This window comes from Canis lupus, chromosome 14, assembly GCF_011100685.1.
Source record: "Canis lupus familiaris isolate Mischka breed German Shepherd chromosome 14, alternate assembly UU_Cfam_GSD_1.0, whole genome shotgun sequence".
Classification (NCBI taxonomy): domain Eukaryota; kingdom Metazoa; phylum Chordata; class Mammalia; order Carnivora; family Canidae; genus Canis; species Canis lupus.
The window spans coordinates 53,675,847-53,692,741 of NC_049235.1; the positions used below are offsets into that span (position 1 = coordinate 53,675,847).

The 16,895-nt window shown below is 36.0% G+C and overlaps 1 protein-coding gene across 10 annotated transcripts in view; it reads left to right on the forward strand.

Moving 5' to 3' along the window:
- The window catches only part of FOXP2 (forkhead box P2), a 555,335-nt gene that overhangs the window by 236,034 nt on the left and 302,406 nt on the right, over nucleotides 1-16,895 (forward strand). The window lies entirely within an intron of this gene.

The following is a 16,895-nucleotide window of genomic DNA, read 5'->3' on the forward strand; positions in this document are numbered from 1 at the left end:
AAAAGTCCCGCATCATAAAAAAATTAGCCTTATTCTCTCATAGTAATAAATGAGTAAATAAATAAATAAAACGTATCTTCTAGTACTTGGAGTAGCTTCCAGTTTCAGTTAAGTAACTGACTTTAATCTTACCACATATTTGCATATTGTCAGTTTTGTGTGCCTCATGATTGGTTAGTGACTTAGCTGAGAAGATATTTCGTGAAATGACTAATCATCTTTTCATAAGCTACAAGATATAAAGGACATTCTGTTGAAATTCAGGGTCATACCAGATGGTAAGGCAAGAAGGTGGCCTCTATGTGGCTAAAGTTGAAAATGCACAATTGAGAAATTAAATGAGGACTCCAGGAAATAGCACCTTTAGGAAATATTTCCAGGAAATAACACTTACTCAGTTAGAGGGTAAGAAATGATTGCTGGTTGCTATAAATGCAAGCATCATATATGTGTAAATATTGGCAAGCTTGAAAGCCTGGGTTTAAAATCAAGGAAAGCTTTGTGAGTACTATATGTTATTATGTATTTCTTAAATAGTATCAGTGAGAGTAGTAGAGAAACATTTTTTATCAATTAAACTGATAAGGCAGAGGCATCTTTCTACTGTTTTTATCAAAACTGAATAATGGTAGTTTTGATTCAAAACAATGATAGGACACCTGTGGCATATTGTAGACATGGACTTAGTAAATTATATTCATGATTGAATGAATTAGCATGCATCTGAAAACAAAGAGACACAGGGCTAGTCCAATAGTTCTCAAACATTTTTTTAGGCATAAGGTCTCTGATATTTATGTGTATGATATGAGGAGGGATCAGTTTTTGCCAATGAAGAGCACATTTCAACCATTTACCAATAAGAAAAGAATGAGTTGAGAAAGCCCTAGTCTCAGCTCACATAATTGCATGGAAGAAGTACTGATGTATTATCTAGATTATCATACTTTTCCTGATAAGTTAATACTCAGGATTTTGTCTTGCCCATTTGAAAACCCTTACAAGGCTCTAAGGATAGACTTTCATTTGCTGGGAATTTATCACAATAAATACATATGATTACATGTATTTTGGGTGTTAATATTTTGGTTGCTAACCAGTACAAAGTGGCACCATGTCTTGAATAAGTACTGCTCCTAAGTTAATACCTGCAGACCACTATCACCTGGGATAAATTTGGAAGTGATAGGAAATTTAATTCAAATGGAAAAAAAGGGGAGAATTTATTGATTCAATTAATTAAATATAAAAAAATTAGTTTGGGGGCCCCTGGGTGGATCAGTCAATTAAGCATCTGACTCTTGATTTCGGCTCAGGTCATCATCTCAGGGTCCTGTGATCAAGCACTGTGTTGGCCTCCATACTGGGTGTGAAATCTATTAAAGTTTCTCTTTGCTTTCCCTCTGCCCCTCCTCTGTCGCTTATGTGCTTTCCATCTCTCTATCTCTCTCTCTCTCTCAAAAAGAAAAAATAATAATTATTAGCTTGGATTTCAAGTTTGGTTTGCTTTGTTAGGTAGAGCTGTCATGAAGGGTTTGCCCGTTTTGCCTACCAAATCTACTTTCTCTCCATACTATGAGCTTTGTCCTTAGCTGTCTCCTTTCAGTGCTTGCAAGGTGGCTGCCAAAGGACTACATGCTTCTCTAGCCACATCTTAGAAGAGAAACAGTGGCTTTTAGAGCTCTCTCAGAAACTAGAGAGCTTCTTTCTTTGAAGTCTCTGGTAAATGCCTTTTCCAGTCTCAATGAGAAGAACTGGGCCACATGGCACCCTAAGCAATTAGTTTCTAAATGCATTGACTCAAAAAGGCCTGTATCTATGGATACTTAGATGTCTGTCCTGAACATATATTTTTTTCCGTATTTATTCCACTGAATAGTCTACAGAGTAGCAAGAGTGTAGTTTGTAAAATTAACATGGGTTCATTAGTCTAAGGGTAATCCCATCCTTTCTGCCTATAACTGGGTCAGAAATTGTCATGTGATCCAATTTTTGTCAATGATAAATGAGGAAAGTTTGGCTGGAAGCTACTAGGAAGGTATTTCCTTGCTGTTGGAGAGTGAGAAGAGGCATGTTCTCCTTTCCCTGCCTGCCACTTGCATCTGTTTCACTCCTACATTCTCTCCCTTTACTTCCTCCCTACTGTCCCATTTGGGTGAAAAAAAGAAAGGAGCATTTTGTCTTGATTAGTCCTATGAGGAGAAATGCTATGGAGCCTTGATGATGTTATTGAGTCACTAAGTCAGTCTACTCTCAAACCTACCCAACTACTTTTGAATTTCCTGTCATGCGAAAAAATAATTCCTTCTTCCTTAAGCCAGCAAATCAGGTTTTCTGATGGTCATAGCCAAAAATTCCTAAGTAATACAATTTTTAGATTGAAATATCGGTTCTTGTGTAAATGGAAGATTAGTATTGGAGAACCACCATAATATTAACTGTACAACCTAAGATGTCAGCTCTTTTTTCTTTAATTTTCTTATTTATTCTTTTCTTATTTATTCATGAGAGACACAGAGAGAGAAACAGAGACATAGGCAGAGGGAGAAGCAGGCTCCATGCAGGGAGCCCAATGCGGGACTTGATCCCAGGACCCCAGGATCTTGATCTGAGCCAAAGGCAGACACTCAATCCCTGAGCCACCCAGGTGCCCCCAACTCTTAATTATCCAAGCTAATAAATACAAACAGAATAATGAATAATCAAAATTTGCAAGACATTCAGAAATCATTTTAGTTTGGCTTTGAGTAACATTTGGTATTTTATGCTCAAATGATCCCACGTTTTATCTTCTTAAAACTGAATAGTGTATACTTTAGATTTATTAGGAACTATTGGCATTTTTCTAGTTTGGTCAGTGTTTTTTTTCTTCTTTTCTATATTTTTTTTTATTGAAGTTTGATTTGCCAACATATAGTATAACACCCAGTGCTTAACCCATCTCTTAAGGGCAGGCACACAGTGTTGGAATAGGATGCCATCATTGTCAACCAAGATAGATCTGCCCTTCCTTTACTTCTCTTCAGAGCCTTCTGTCTTCCTCTAGATAAACTAATGCTTTGGTTTCAAAGGTTTCCCATCAGAGAAATGTTAGGGAAATATGAATAAAAATTAGGGACAGTACTCAAATCATGATAAAACTATATATAACAAATTATATTTGGTGTTAAATGTCAATAAGAACGTGAAAGCACAATTTGCCTAGGATAATTAAGAATTGATTTCCATCTCATGTAAGAAGGTAGAGAAAAACAAACAGGGGAATGCCTCAGTGGACTTAATTCTTTCTAACCAATATGAAAGAATGGCTCGTAGTATAAAAGGAAAGAGGATATTGGGAGATAGTTGCTGTATTAAATTAAAATTTGAAAGGGCCAAGGAAAAATTCCTAGATATGGTCAGAAATAGATTGTATGCTTTAGGAAAGTAGGTTTCAAATATAATTTGTTCAGCCATAATAATGATAGTTCCATATTTGGGAATGCTCAAACTATACAACAGTTATTTTAATGGAAAAGAAATAATTTTAGGAGAAAGAATTGACAGTAAGTGGCTTTTTCCATAGAAATTCAGTAACAATCTTTTTTTTTTTTTTTTTTTTTTGGTGTAGCAATCAGTGTACATTCACACAATTCAGCAAATTAGACATTGGACGATATCTCAGGAGCTTTTTCTCTTAGCATTTTTGGCATGGTCATTAATTCAGGATGCCTTAAACATTCTTAATTTTTTTTGCAAAGGATTATAAAAAACAAAATAAAAGCCCACTCAAAATAAACAGTGGGATTCCTTATATAATGCATTTTTTCCCAAAACTAGATTGCTAGTTCTTAACGAAGATTGAAAGGTAACCTAGAATGGTCTGTGTAGTGCAAATAATATACCTAAGTCGTTTATTATTTCTTTTAGTTACAAAGATCTGCTATAGTAAGAATGCTTTAAGACCTGGCTGAGCCCAGAGCTAAAAACGCTAAAAGGGAACCCGGCTAAAAGGATGAAAGAGTTCAAATATAAAATTATAACAATGTTGGTATAGCGAAACTGTGATGGCCTAGGGGGTGGAATGGGGGGAATAGTTAAAAGAAAAGGCAAATAATAAAAACTATGGTCAGCTTACAGCAAAAGGTTAATAAAAAATTAAGATCCATGACAATGAGAAAAATATCAAGGAAGGTAAACTTGAGATTGATGTAAAGCTTACAAAAATAGCAAGGAAAATAACAAGCCTTTTTTAGGGTATGTTCAAATCAAAAGAATAATGCATGGGTTTGTTGCTTAGAACGAATGGTGTACTCTTAACAGATGATGGTTAGAGAGTAAAACAAGTCCCATTTTTGCTTCTTCTCTGTCAGAGCAAGTGATCTGCCTGTGAGTAGAAAAAACTGGTTTTAGAGGAATTCTAAGTTAAGTGAGCACTGGAGACAGAGCACTCAGCAACTTCACTATCCAGGATCACACAGAGTGTAGGAACTGAAACAACTTAGGTTGTTCTGAAACCAAAGTGGAGGATGCTTATGCCAGCAAACACAGAAAGAATTTAAATGGTTAGAGATGAGCTGAAAGGGCAAATTTTGGAAAGTAGAGAGTAGTAGAACATCCATATTGGTCTTGTGATTTTGATAATTAAATAGGTTTAGGAACCTTTAGAAGTTTTGATATTACTAAGAAAAAAATGCTTTTTTTACTGGGGATGTGCTATGCAAAATCAAACCTGTTTTCTTTTCTGATAGAATACTTAGTGAATGCTATGGATACAGTTAATCCTGATGATAGCAAGCCTTTTGACAAAGCTTTGAAAATTCTTGGGTGGACATGTTGGAGAAAACTGGACTGTAGAATTATTTTTTTTAAAGATTGTATTTATTTATTCATGAGAGACACTCAGGGAGAGAGGCAGAAACACAGGCAGAGGGAGAAGCAGGCAGAGGAAGAAGCAGGCTCCATGCAGGGAGCCCGATGCGGGACTCAATCCAGGGACACACCCTGGGCCAAAGGCAGGCGCTAAACCACTGAGTCACCCAGGGATCCCCTGGGCTATAGAATTAAATGGAGCATAGATGCCTGGCTGATTATACTCAAGAATTACTTCTTAATAATTGGATGACAATTGGAAGAGAGGCCCATGATTGACATGCCAGAGACCCTATCATTTCCAACTTTATCAATGACTTTGACGAAAATGTCGGAGACCTAACTATCAAATTTAAGGATGATACAAAGGTGGGGGGCATAGTTAATATAATCCTCATTCAAAGAGATCTCAGTGGGGTAATAGACCAAAACAAAGCAAGTAAAACTCAATAGGGATTTATCCATTCTTCTATCCAGAGTTCACTTATTAAACACTCTTTATTTGTAAAGCACTTGGCTTGTTGGTAAAGAGGCAGAGATGAATAAGACATGTCCCTGTTTTAAAAGTGCACAAGAGAAGACATTTTAACAAATAATTACAATTAAATATAAGGCCTGCTATACTATAAGCATGTACAAGTTGTTACGGAAGCTCAGGGTTGTGAATAAATAATGGATTGAGTGGGAAGTATGAGATACGGGTTTTTGGATGACTTACAAAATACTAGGCATGCCTAGTTTAACATTATGAGGGGAAAAAATATGTCAGTGGCATAATGTGAGTGCCTTAAAATGTAAATGTATTAAAATGATAATGTTAAAAAAAGTAAATAGGCATTGTTATATCTGGTTCTGAGCTCACCTTTCAAAAGGATGTAATTAGAAATGAAAGAAGGCAAACACGGATATATAGTTCCAAGAGGAGATGGCAACTAAATAAATTCTCTTTAGTGTTAATGAGGAAAAATCCTGACAATTGAGTAAATTGGCTCTGTCCAATTCTTTCCATAAATATAATGTTTTTCTAAATTTTTACTTGATCTTTTAAAAAATCATATATTAAAGATGCTTGTAATTTTACCACAAGACATCCTCTTGATTAGAAGTTACCTTTTTTCATATCCTGTCCCGTTTCTGACATGTTTGTGTGTGTTTCAAAAATCAAATTTATACCAACGATTAGATAGAGCAGCAAACTTAAGGAGTAGGTTTACTATTGCTGTCTATAAGGGATACTTGCTTATATGTCTTCAGTAGTTTTCATTTAAAATATTTTGTTAGAAGTTAATATAATTCGAGTCCTTTTTTTTAAGAGGCATTTCAATTTAAAGTTGACTTTTAACCAAAGGAATTAAACTCAGTTGAATTAGCCTTAAGTATTTAAAGTCTTTTTGAAGCTCATTTTCTGCTTCAAATTCACAGTGGTTTCCTTGTAATGATAGTAGCGTTGAATTTCATGAAATTTGTTTCTCATAACAAATTAGTCGGAGAAAATTTATTGGAGAAAACAAAAAATTGTTTCTCATATCAATACACTGAAGGCTGATGCTAGCGTTTCTGGCCTGGCAAGGTATACATTCATTTTAATCAGTGACTGGTTAGCTCACTTGACTACCCATGTTGTTAATGAACCAGAGGTCATGGGTTTCATCCCCATGCAGGCCAGCAAGCTTGTCTTTGTTATGTGGCACAGGAGACGCCCCTCACCCCAGCCAGCTGGCTGGCAAATGTGTGCAGTTGGTGACAAGGAGAACTGGGTGAGACTGTGTAGATGGATTGGTGCAAATTCATCACCACAGCTAGGAAAATACCCGTGAGCAAATGCCTCCCTAATGGACAACACATGGTTGTTTATATTCAATTGAATTGTAGATATATAGTTCGTCATTAATCTTACTTACAGAAAATCTCACTTTTATTTAATGGATACAATAACTTCCTGCTTTAAAATTTATTGGATTAAATTTTTATAACTATGTTTGACAAATATTTTTCATTCTCTTTTCATGTAATGTTCTTTTACCTGTAGAATTTTGTTACTTTTTAGGACATTTTGGATTTGCAGTAGTCTCTTTTAGTTTGTAATGCCATGGGCAAAAATCACCTGAAAGCATTGATGATTTTGATGAGAACAAATCAGTCTGTGCTGAATATTAATTGTGAAAAAAATGTTAAATCAAGCACATAATCTTTGGCTAGTGCCATTCAGACATCTCTTCCTCTGCATTTATTAGTATGATTTGGATAAAAGAGTAAATTTAGTATTGTCTTGGTATTTGGAAATCTGTGTGCTTTAACCAGCACAAATTAAATTAAGCTATTCACTACTTTCAAAAAGGGCGCTTAATAATATTGAGTAAGCTTTCAAACTCAGTTTACTTCAGCATACACTAATTACTCCCATCTAATCATGCTGTATCATGTAATTAATATGAACATAGCGAGGATCCACTTTTAATTTTTTTTTCCTTCCAGAGGCTCTCATACAAAATAGCAGTATGTATAATTAAAAACTACAACTTAAACAGGTCTAACTCTCCCTTTAAAAGCAGTATACATTTCATTTGGTCATCTCAGACATTTCATAAGGGGCAACCTTACTATAATTGTATGCATTCTAGTTTAAAAATGGTGAGTTTAATTTAATACACCAGAAACCTATTTTATTCTTTCAGCCTAATTAATCAGCATATATCAAAACCTTAGTTTTAGAACAAGTAGATTATAGAATGTACACAGTGAATTCCTGTTAGACTTAAAATGGCTCTTTTAAACCTATTCAGGTTTTGATTCTAATACAAAACGTAAAATATACATGTTAAAACTGGGTACCACTATTGGTAAGGAAGTCTGAGAGCCATGGAATAGATAATTATCTGGGCTTTTCAGAAATTAAAGCTCTGCGGTTCTCATTGTATAATTTTTACATTGAAATGACTTCTGTGTTTAGAGAAGATTAATCTCTTTAGATCTCTCATAGACCACTTTCAGACCACTAGGGTCTGACAATAGCCCTTTACTGAGATTTTAAGTTGTTTCAATCTAAATTTTGTGATAAGCTATAGTACAGTACAATTGATGGCAACCGTCACGTAGGTTTCTTTTTTAAATGTAATTTCACGTTTTCCCCAATGGAAAGTATTTCTCATACCTGATTTTCAAAAAAACAATTCTATGTTTACATTCTGTGGTTATTTGACATGCTATACGAGGGAGGGAGGGAGAGAGAGAGAGAGAGAGAAAGGGAGAAAGAGAGGTTGAGGTTTAATTTTTAGAGTTTTTTTGGTAGAAACTTAGGAACGTGCTACTAATCATTTTTCCCGAAATTCCTATTTTTATGAGTTTTAGGGTTCTTACAGTCAGTATGAATTCTTCTGTCAGAGTGCAGACCCATTGACAATACAATCATTTAAAAATCTAATTACTTTCACCTGTTTAAATAAGTGAAATTCATGCTGGAAAACGTGTGCAAACTGCCACGGGAAGTAGTTGAACTCTCGTTCAAGGAAGGTTTTCCAGGCATCCTTTTTGTCCCTTGAGGTGTTAATGTCCTTTTAGAAGTCTGTATGGGTTTGGTCTATAGCCACAGATTTGTGACTAAATGACTGTGTGATCGAAGCTACTAAACAGTAATAAGGTTTGGTAATAGCTGTTTGAGGTTTATTTCAAAAGCTTCACGTCTAATCTCATTAGAATACCTATGGGTACAAATGTTATTTTTCCCTTGTGTGTTCTAAACATAGAGTAAATGATAGATCATAATTAATGTACTAAAAAGGCACATTTTGCCTTTGTTTTTATTTTACGATGCATAGTTCACCTAAACCTAACAAATATGCATTCATTTTCTTTTCCTTTTTGTTTTGTTTTTGTGTTAACTAAATAGCCTGCACTTATATATATAGAAGGGGAAGGTGCATGTTTGTCACTGAATCTGCCAGCTTTAAACAAATCAAAACAAAAAGAATCTTTCCCTAATAGTCTTGCAACATATTTGAAGCACAGCCCGTTGTTTGTTTAGGAAGATGAACAGAATATGTGTTATGAAATTTCTCAGCAGCAGTAGTTATACATTTTCAGTTGATAGACTTTTAAGCTGTCACATCTTTATTTTCTTTTCCTGGCAACAATTATTGCGTCATGAAATGAAGATAATTGTAATTTTGTTTTGTCTTAGATGCCATTTATAAGATATGTTATACATATTATTACCTCTCATTCCTATTAGATTTTTTTTTAAGCAAAATTAGAGTTTAGTTGATTCAGGGGAATTATACTACTGCCTTTAAAGCATTATTAGCATTTTGTTAAGATTGGATATTAAAGAATTCAAATGACCAGGTCTGTTATTAGAGTAGAGAAACAAATTTGACTTAACTATTTTGATTTTTTTTCCTTTTCTTCCAATACGTAGAGCATTTACTCTGTGCACAGGCTAACTTACAATATACATATATGTGTCTTTATGTATGTGTGTTTTACATATTTAAACAAATACTTTTAGATAATAGGATTTACAAATATGGTTCAAAAATTTTGAACTCCTATGCCTCTGGGAGCCAAACAAAGCCCACAAAGGAAAAAAATAGACTTTTGCCAAGAAATTATGAAGTGATGGAGGCAGACAAAACTGGAGATTATAGGCTTCTTTTGTAGATTATTCAGATTCAGTTGTTTTAAAATACCCTGTGTAAAAATAAATAAAATAAATACCCTGGGTACTGTACTTATTGAGGGAAACACATTGGTAGACTGAATTTGGTCTTTGGGATACCAGTTGGAAACTTCTAAAAAAAAAAAAAAACCCATCTTTTCTATATATCATCCTTCGGGGTTTTCTGCCACGGAGGAATCACTCGTGTGCCCCTCCAATCTGATGCTTCTGATTGAGGAGTGTACCAGGAGTTGTCAGTATAAGTATTAGTAGGTTACTAAATATTCTAGTCTGTGTAATAGAGCTACAAACTATAAACCAATCAAACAGTATCTTAAAATTAGTGCTTTGGAATAACCACAGTTATAGCTCTCTGCCGTCATAGTTCTTTGCATTATTGAAAGCCATTTCTATGGAGTCCCAAGTACAGAATTTTCTATTCTTACAACCAACAGACACACCCATCTACTGTTCTCTGGTCCTCACTGATGCCCTGATTTTGTAATGCCATTGCTCTCAAGCCAGCATTTCCTTTCTAAAATCATGGAACATCACCTCCTTCTAGTGAAGACAAGAATATCTTTGTAAAAGATGACGAAAGCATCACTATAATACAATTGCCACTTATAGAAATGCACGTTATATATGTGCAATCCTAAACATAACTGATGAAAATTTTTAAAAAATTTTGTCCTGGCTTTGTATAATGAAAAATATCTGGTTTTCTTTAAAATTAAGCATTACATTGAAACTGGTGAAATGACACATTTGTTTGGGCCTAAGGGCAAGTACTATTCCAGTTTTTATAACTGTTAGTAAAACATCTGTCTGATTTTAAAAGCTGAAAGGCATGCTAATTATTTTCTTTAATTTTTAATTATTATTTTTAGTTGCAATGATACCCTCACTAGTCTGAAGTGACTTATGAAACCTGTTTTATTTACAGTATAAATTTCTAATTGAACTAAATTATACACATTGGCTAGTACTCCATGGCATATAGAATTTGAAAACAAAATTGGATCCTCTGTACAGAACAAGAGAACACAAAATGGTGACACCTTAAAAATCAGACTGATGTACATGGCTTTGTTTCTGAAACCAAACGAATGTCTCCATCCTTAACATGCATCATTTGAAGAGAGTGCCATTTTAAGAATGTAAATAACTTTAGATAGTGTGTAATCACTGTGAAGAACAGCATTGCAATTTTAACATCTAACGTGTAGGTCATTTTAGGGGCCACACTGATCATGGTCAGAGCCTCAAGCATGGTGTTGGCCCGAAAAAGGGGGGCAGAATGGTAGGTGTGAAACCCCTCTACCATTTAGAAAGAATCTTTTGTCTCTCCGGGGACTCATGAGGAAGGTTGCCCAGACTTGCCAGGAGGTCTAGCTTGGTGGCTAGAGAAGAAGCACACATGGCTTCAACAGGGGTGCATTCCGCCAGTCGCTGCTGTCTGGGTAGCATCGTGCCAACAGTACACGACGTGCCAATAAACGGGGCTCCGACGCGTCTTGCTGACTAGACTACTGTCACCAACATTGCAGCTACCTATTGCTGTGTTAAGAAAACACCTGAAAGCTTGTAGCTTAAAATAATGATCACTTCTGTTGTTGCTGTTGTTTGTGTATCTACGGTTTTGGCAGGGCTCCCCTGGAAGGCTTGTCTCTGTTCCCTGTGCCTTTCCGTTGGGCCTGCTAGACTGAACCTGCGTGGTCAGCCACAGAAGGAGGTTCACTCACAGGGCTGGCCACTTGGTTCTGGCTGGAGGCTTGGAGTTTAGCCAGGGCTGTCAGCTGAGTGCTTTGGTTCCTCTTCGCTGAGTTGCTTGGGCTTCCTCATAGCTTGGCAACAAGTCTTCCAAAGAGTGTTCCCAGGAGGAAACTGCAAGGCCAAGAGGCTCCCCTGGACGTCCAAGAATATCACTTCCATTACATTCTATTTGCCTAGCAAGTCACTAAGGCCGTGCCAATTCTAAAGGGAGGAGAATTAGATCCGATCTCACAATGGGAGGACTAGACAAGAATTTGTTGCCATTTTTAACCTACCACAGCAAAGAGGTGAATTGTGGTATGGGCGCTTCTGGCCCAGGCAGAGGAGCCGTTCACATGCTGAGAGTCCTACACAGTCCACTCGGGACAGGCTTCCTGATTATAAATGCTGGCACTTCCACCAATGACCTCTAACATATAGTTAGTATACACCATGGCCAGGCAACTATATGGGCGTTATATAAAATTACAATATCCCATCAGTTCTTTCAAGTGGATGATGATATTATCTGAGACACAGAGAGGTTCAGTTACTTGCCCAGGGTTCATAGCTAGTTGTTAGCAAATCAAAGGTTCAAAAGCAAACTACAGTTTGCTACAGTTGATACTCTTAACCACCATATAATATAATTTCATATGAGATGGTTCGTCTGTGTCTTCTACTTTTGACCAGCAGGCTAAGAAAACACTACTTACTCTGTTTCACCTGAGCCACGTATGAAATGACTTCATTGAATGCAGAAGTCTGGGAACTTAAGAGTTTCTCTAAGAAAAAAAAAAAAAAAATCATCCTTTGAAAGCAGCAGAGACTAAGAAGTCCCATGAAGATGGAGTCCTGTGTTGAGAGCACAGTTTACAAGTAGAAACCAGATCCACCATGTGTTGAAAAAGGAAGTCATAGGGCGCTAGAGGACTTGGGATGGGGGCTGAACAAGGATGTGGGTCAGCACCTGAGTCAGAAGAAGTATCTGAACCATAGTTGAGAAGTGCTAAGGTTAGAGTCAGGAAAGCATTAACAAGAGTCAGATCTGAAGACAGAACTATAAACCAAAGAATGATTAGTGAGATGAAAAGCTCTATTGACTTTGTAAACTTTGAGTATTCTCCTTCCTTAATCCCTGCCTCTTGTGAAGCTACCTACACCCATCTAGGATTTTTCTCCTGCTGTTTATCTAATCTGAAATCTGTTGTTGTTAGGCTCCCCCAGGCACTACAGTTTGCCCCTGAACTGAACATTTCTGCAGCACTGACAGCTGAAACCATGTTTACTAGCACCTTCTTATTTTCCCCTTTCTGCTGACAGTAGGCTAGTCTGGCTTGTGCACTGCCAGAAACAGAACACAAAGGCCCGGATAGACAGCTTGATGCTTTGTATAATGTCTCTGTCCTTAATGACTGCCATAATAGCCAAAATAATCAATAAGCTATTTTAATAGTTACTAAGTTATAACAAAAACTTATCAGAATAGTTTTTATCCATATGGTTCTGATATATAGAAATTTTGCATCCTTTTATTTAAATCTCTGTCAACTGATTTCCAAAGGATTGTAAGTGCATTAAATAGTATTACATGTGTGTGTGTGTATCTATATATACATATAGATAGATATACACACATATAGATTACTTTCATTATGCTGTTAATTGCTTCTCTTCCGTGTCATTCATTAATTGTCTCTATGTTTGCCAAAAAATCATAGTCAAAGAATTCTATTTCTCTTCTCATTTCTATTAAAAACTCAAAGGTGTATCCTAATGAAAAACATTTGGAAAAAAAAAAAAAAGAAAAACATTTGGCTTGAGGTTGTCAGTATATCACACATTATGAGAATAAAGAAAAAGTGTTTAATATTCTGATTAAAACCAATTATACTAGATCTATTAATGAGATTGAGTTGTACTTGTTCTAAATTCAAACTATTGGAAAGAATGATGTTGTGTTTTGTATCATTCCCACTTTGCGCTATAGAAATTTGATTAAGTTTTATGTCAGTCTCAGACTGATTTTTCTACTTTTGACTTTTCTTTATTACCCTGTACTCTTCCTAGTATGTGAATCTACTGACCCTTTAGATGTATTCTCATTAGGTGTACTTGTATGGTTCATTAAAGTATCCTTAGACAGATAGGGATCACACAGGTATGCAATGTCCAATCCTTCTCTGAAGCAAAGGAGTCGTGCCCCAGTGGCTTTAGGGGCATTCACTTGTCATGCAGTTGGCTTTTGGCCAAAGAGATGAACAAATTAGTAGACTGTACCTGTGTTGGCCCTGTTCCTAGTCTCATTTATGTAATTGATGTCTGGTGGCCTCATTATGGATCATTAGCATATCAACATGGTGTCTGAGCCTGGCAAAGTGCTGCTTGTTGTCAGGCATTAGCAATGTGCCATAACATATAAAGCAAGAGAACTTAGACATTCTAACTGGATCATTGGGAAAACAAGATGGGAGCATAAGAGGCTCATATACAGTAACTCTTGTGTTCCCTTGAGTTCCCTTGTGTTTGAACTAGTTAATAACAAGCTTGGATTTATATTAGATTTTTTAAAAATATTTATTTATTTATTTAGGAGAGAGAGAGAGAGAGAGAGACAGGAGGAGGGAGAAGCAGGCTCTATGCAGGGAGCCCGAAGCGGGACTCAATCCTGGGACTCCAGGATCGTGCCCTGGGCCAAAGGCAGGCGCCAAACCACTGAGCCACCCAGGGATCCCCTAGATTTTTTTTTTTATAAAAGGAAAGATACTTGTTTTGTTAATAATGATACTCTAAATATGTGGTCCCTTTAAATGTTTCAGGTTCCTTCACATTAATTTCATTTTCATTGCTTTTATGTCTAATCAATGTACATATTTGTTAAATCCTATGGCCAAGAGTAATTTTTATCTTAAATAGAATGGATTTTTAAACCAAAGAATTTGCATATTTAGAAATGGTTTTTTATTTTAGTGAAATAATTAAGTGTAAGAATTGACTGTCTGAGATCCCTGGGTGGCGCAGCGGTTTGGCGCCTGCCTTTGGCCCAGGGCGCGATCCTGGAGACCCGGGATCGAATCCCACATCGGGCTCCCGGTGCATGGAGCCTGCTTCTCCCTCTGCCTGTGTCTCTGAGCCTCTCTCTCTCTCTCTGTGACTATCATAAATAAATAAAAATTAAAAAAAAAAAAAGAATTGACTGTCTTACATTACTTCAGAAGAATCCTAGCTTATTATATAGCCAACCTAAAATACAAGCTTGAGATTCTCTATTCTGGAATTGTTCTCAGGAAGTGTCATTAGATTACCAGCTGTTTATGATACGAAACAAAAGAGTGTTAGAGATACTTCTTATCCACTTAGTACTTCTAATTTAAGGTAGATGATATAGACAGGGATGTTATTGTAACATTTACTACCATAAATGTAGAATAAAAATAAATTAAATTATTTTAAGAAGTAAAAGAAACATATGCAGATAAATTATACTTGATGCAAAGGATATATGTTTTTAGAAGTGGAAAAATAAACCTTGCTTCTAGAGTTCTATTTGTTACAACCCACAACCTGCCACATAATTTCTCATAAGTAAAAGTTACCATAGTGTAAGTGGCTTTTTTCTTCGGAGAGTAAATATTTTGTCATTTCTAACCCCAGTGCCCCAGGTCTAGTATGTAGTAAGTACTAAATTAACATGTGAGTACCAAATGAATGAATAAAATCCACACTCTTTTAAAAATATTTATTTGAGAGAGAGAGCAGGAACAGGGAAGGGGCAGAGGGAGAGGAAGAAACAGAGCAGGAAGCCAGACCCAGGATCCATCCCAGGACCCTGGGATCATGACCTGAGCCAAAGGCAGATGCTTCACTGACTGAGCCACCCAGTCCCCCTCAGTTTTTAAAATATAAAATGCCAGTGTTTTTATCTAATTACCAAAGTGAGAATATATTTATTGTGAAACAAATACTGAAAAAAAAAAAGAAAATAGAAATCATTGGTAATATCTACTGTTCACGTATTGTTAAAAAGAGTATTCTTTGAATCTATGTATTTATAGTTTTTAAAAATTAAAATATTGTGGTTCTCTAAATAATTGATTAACTAGCTTTTGTCATCTAATTTCGAGCATTTTTCCAAACTCTTTAAATATTCTATACCTCATTTTCTTCTTGGTATCCAACAGTTACTATCATATATTGTATCCTAAATGGATGCCAAAATGAATTCTCTATTAAGTCCTAAACAAATACTTTATTTATTTTCTGAGGTAGGCATTATTTCTGTTTTAGCAATATAGAATATTGAGATTCAGAAAGATGGATACTTACGAAGGTGAAACAGGTACTAACAGAGGAAAGATTTGACATGAAGGGCCTGACTCCCACGTGCATACCTTGAACCACCATGATGTATCACCACCCAATACAAATGCAAATTTGCTTATATAGTACTCCGTATTGACTTTTAGATGTTCCATTCTTTTACTATTACTGCATGGAGGCTTGTCTGAAGACAAAAAGGGGAGAAAAGAAAGGAATGAACGAGGGACAAGTGGAAACCTTCAGGGGTGATGGATATTCATTAGCTTGATTGTGTCATTAGTTTCAGAAGTTCATACCTTCCTTGAATTATGTTGGGGTTACATCCCAACAAGCCCATCGTAAATTGAAAATATTCTAGGTTAAAATGCATTTATTACACCTAAGCTACTGAGCATTATTCCTTAGCCTAGCTTACCTTCAGCATGCTCAGAACACTTACTTTAGCCTACAGTTGGGCAAAATTATCTAACAAAAAACCTATTATATAATAGTGTTGAATATCTCATGTAATTTATTGACTACTGTACCGAAAGTGAGAAACAGAATGATTTATGGGTACAGAACTGTTTTGAGTGTATTGTTTACCCTTGCGATCCTGTGGCTGTGGCTCACTGCTGCTACCTGTCATCACGAGAAAATAATTATCGAACTGCATATCACAGCCTGGGAAAAGATCAAAATACAAAATTTGAAGTATAGTTTCTACTGAATGCATATCACTTTTGCCCTATCATAAAGTTGAAAATCATTAAGTCGAACCATCATAAGTTGGGAACTGTCTATATAGACATATGTTGAAACTCAGAAAACTGTAGCCTTGATATGTAGTTTGATAGGAATAAACAGAGGTATGTAAACAAAGCTATAAAACAATGTTGGAAAAGAAAACCACACTGAGATAACGTTCCTGTGTAGAGAATTGACTGTGTCTATGATTATTTCCTTCATAAAATTCTTGAAGAGTTTTTTTTTTGGGGGGGGGAATCAAAGTTATTCATTAATTTTTGGGTTTTTTTAAAGATTTATTTATTTATTTATTTATGAGACCGAGAGAGAGAGAGAGAGAGAGAGAGAGGTAGAGACATAGGCAGAGGGAGAAGCAGACTCCATGCCGGGAGCCCAATGCAGGACTCAATCCCGAGACTCCAGGATCGTGCCCTGGGCCAAAGGCAGGCGCCAAACCCCGCTGAGCCACCCAGGGATCCCCCAATTTTAGTATTTTTATATGCATACAAATGTCCACCAGAAATGTGTGAAGGCACACTTTTCCCATGAGTGTATCAAATACTTGTTTTAAAATAAGAATAACAATTAC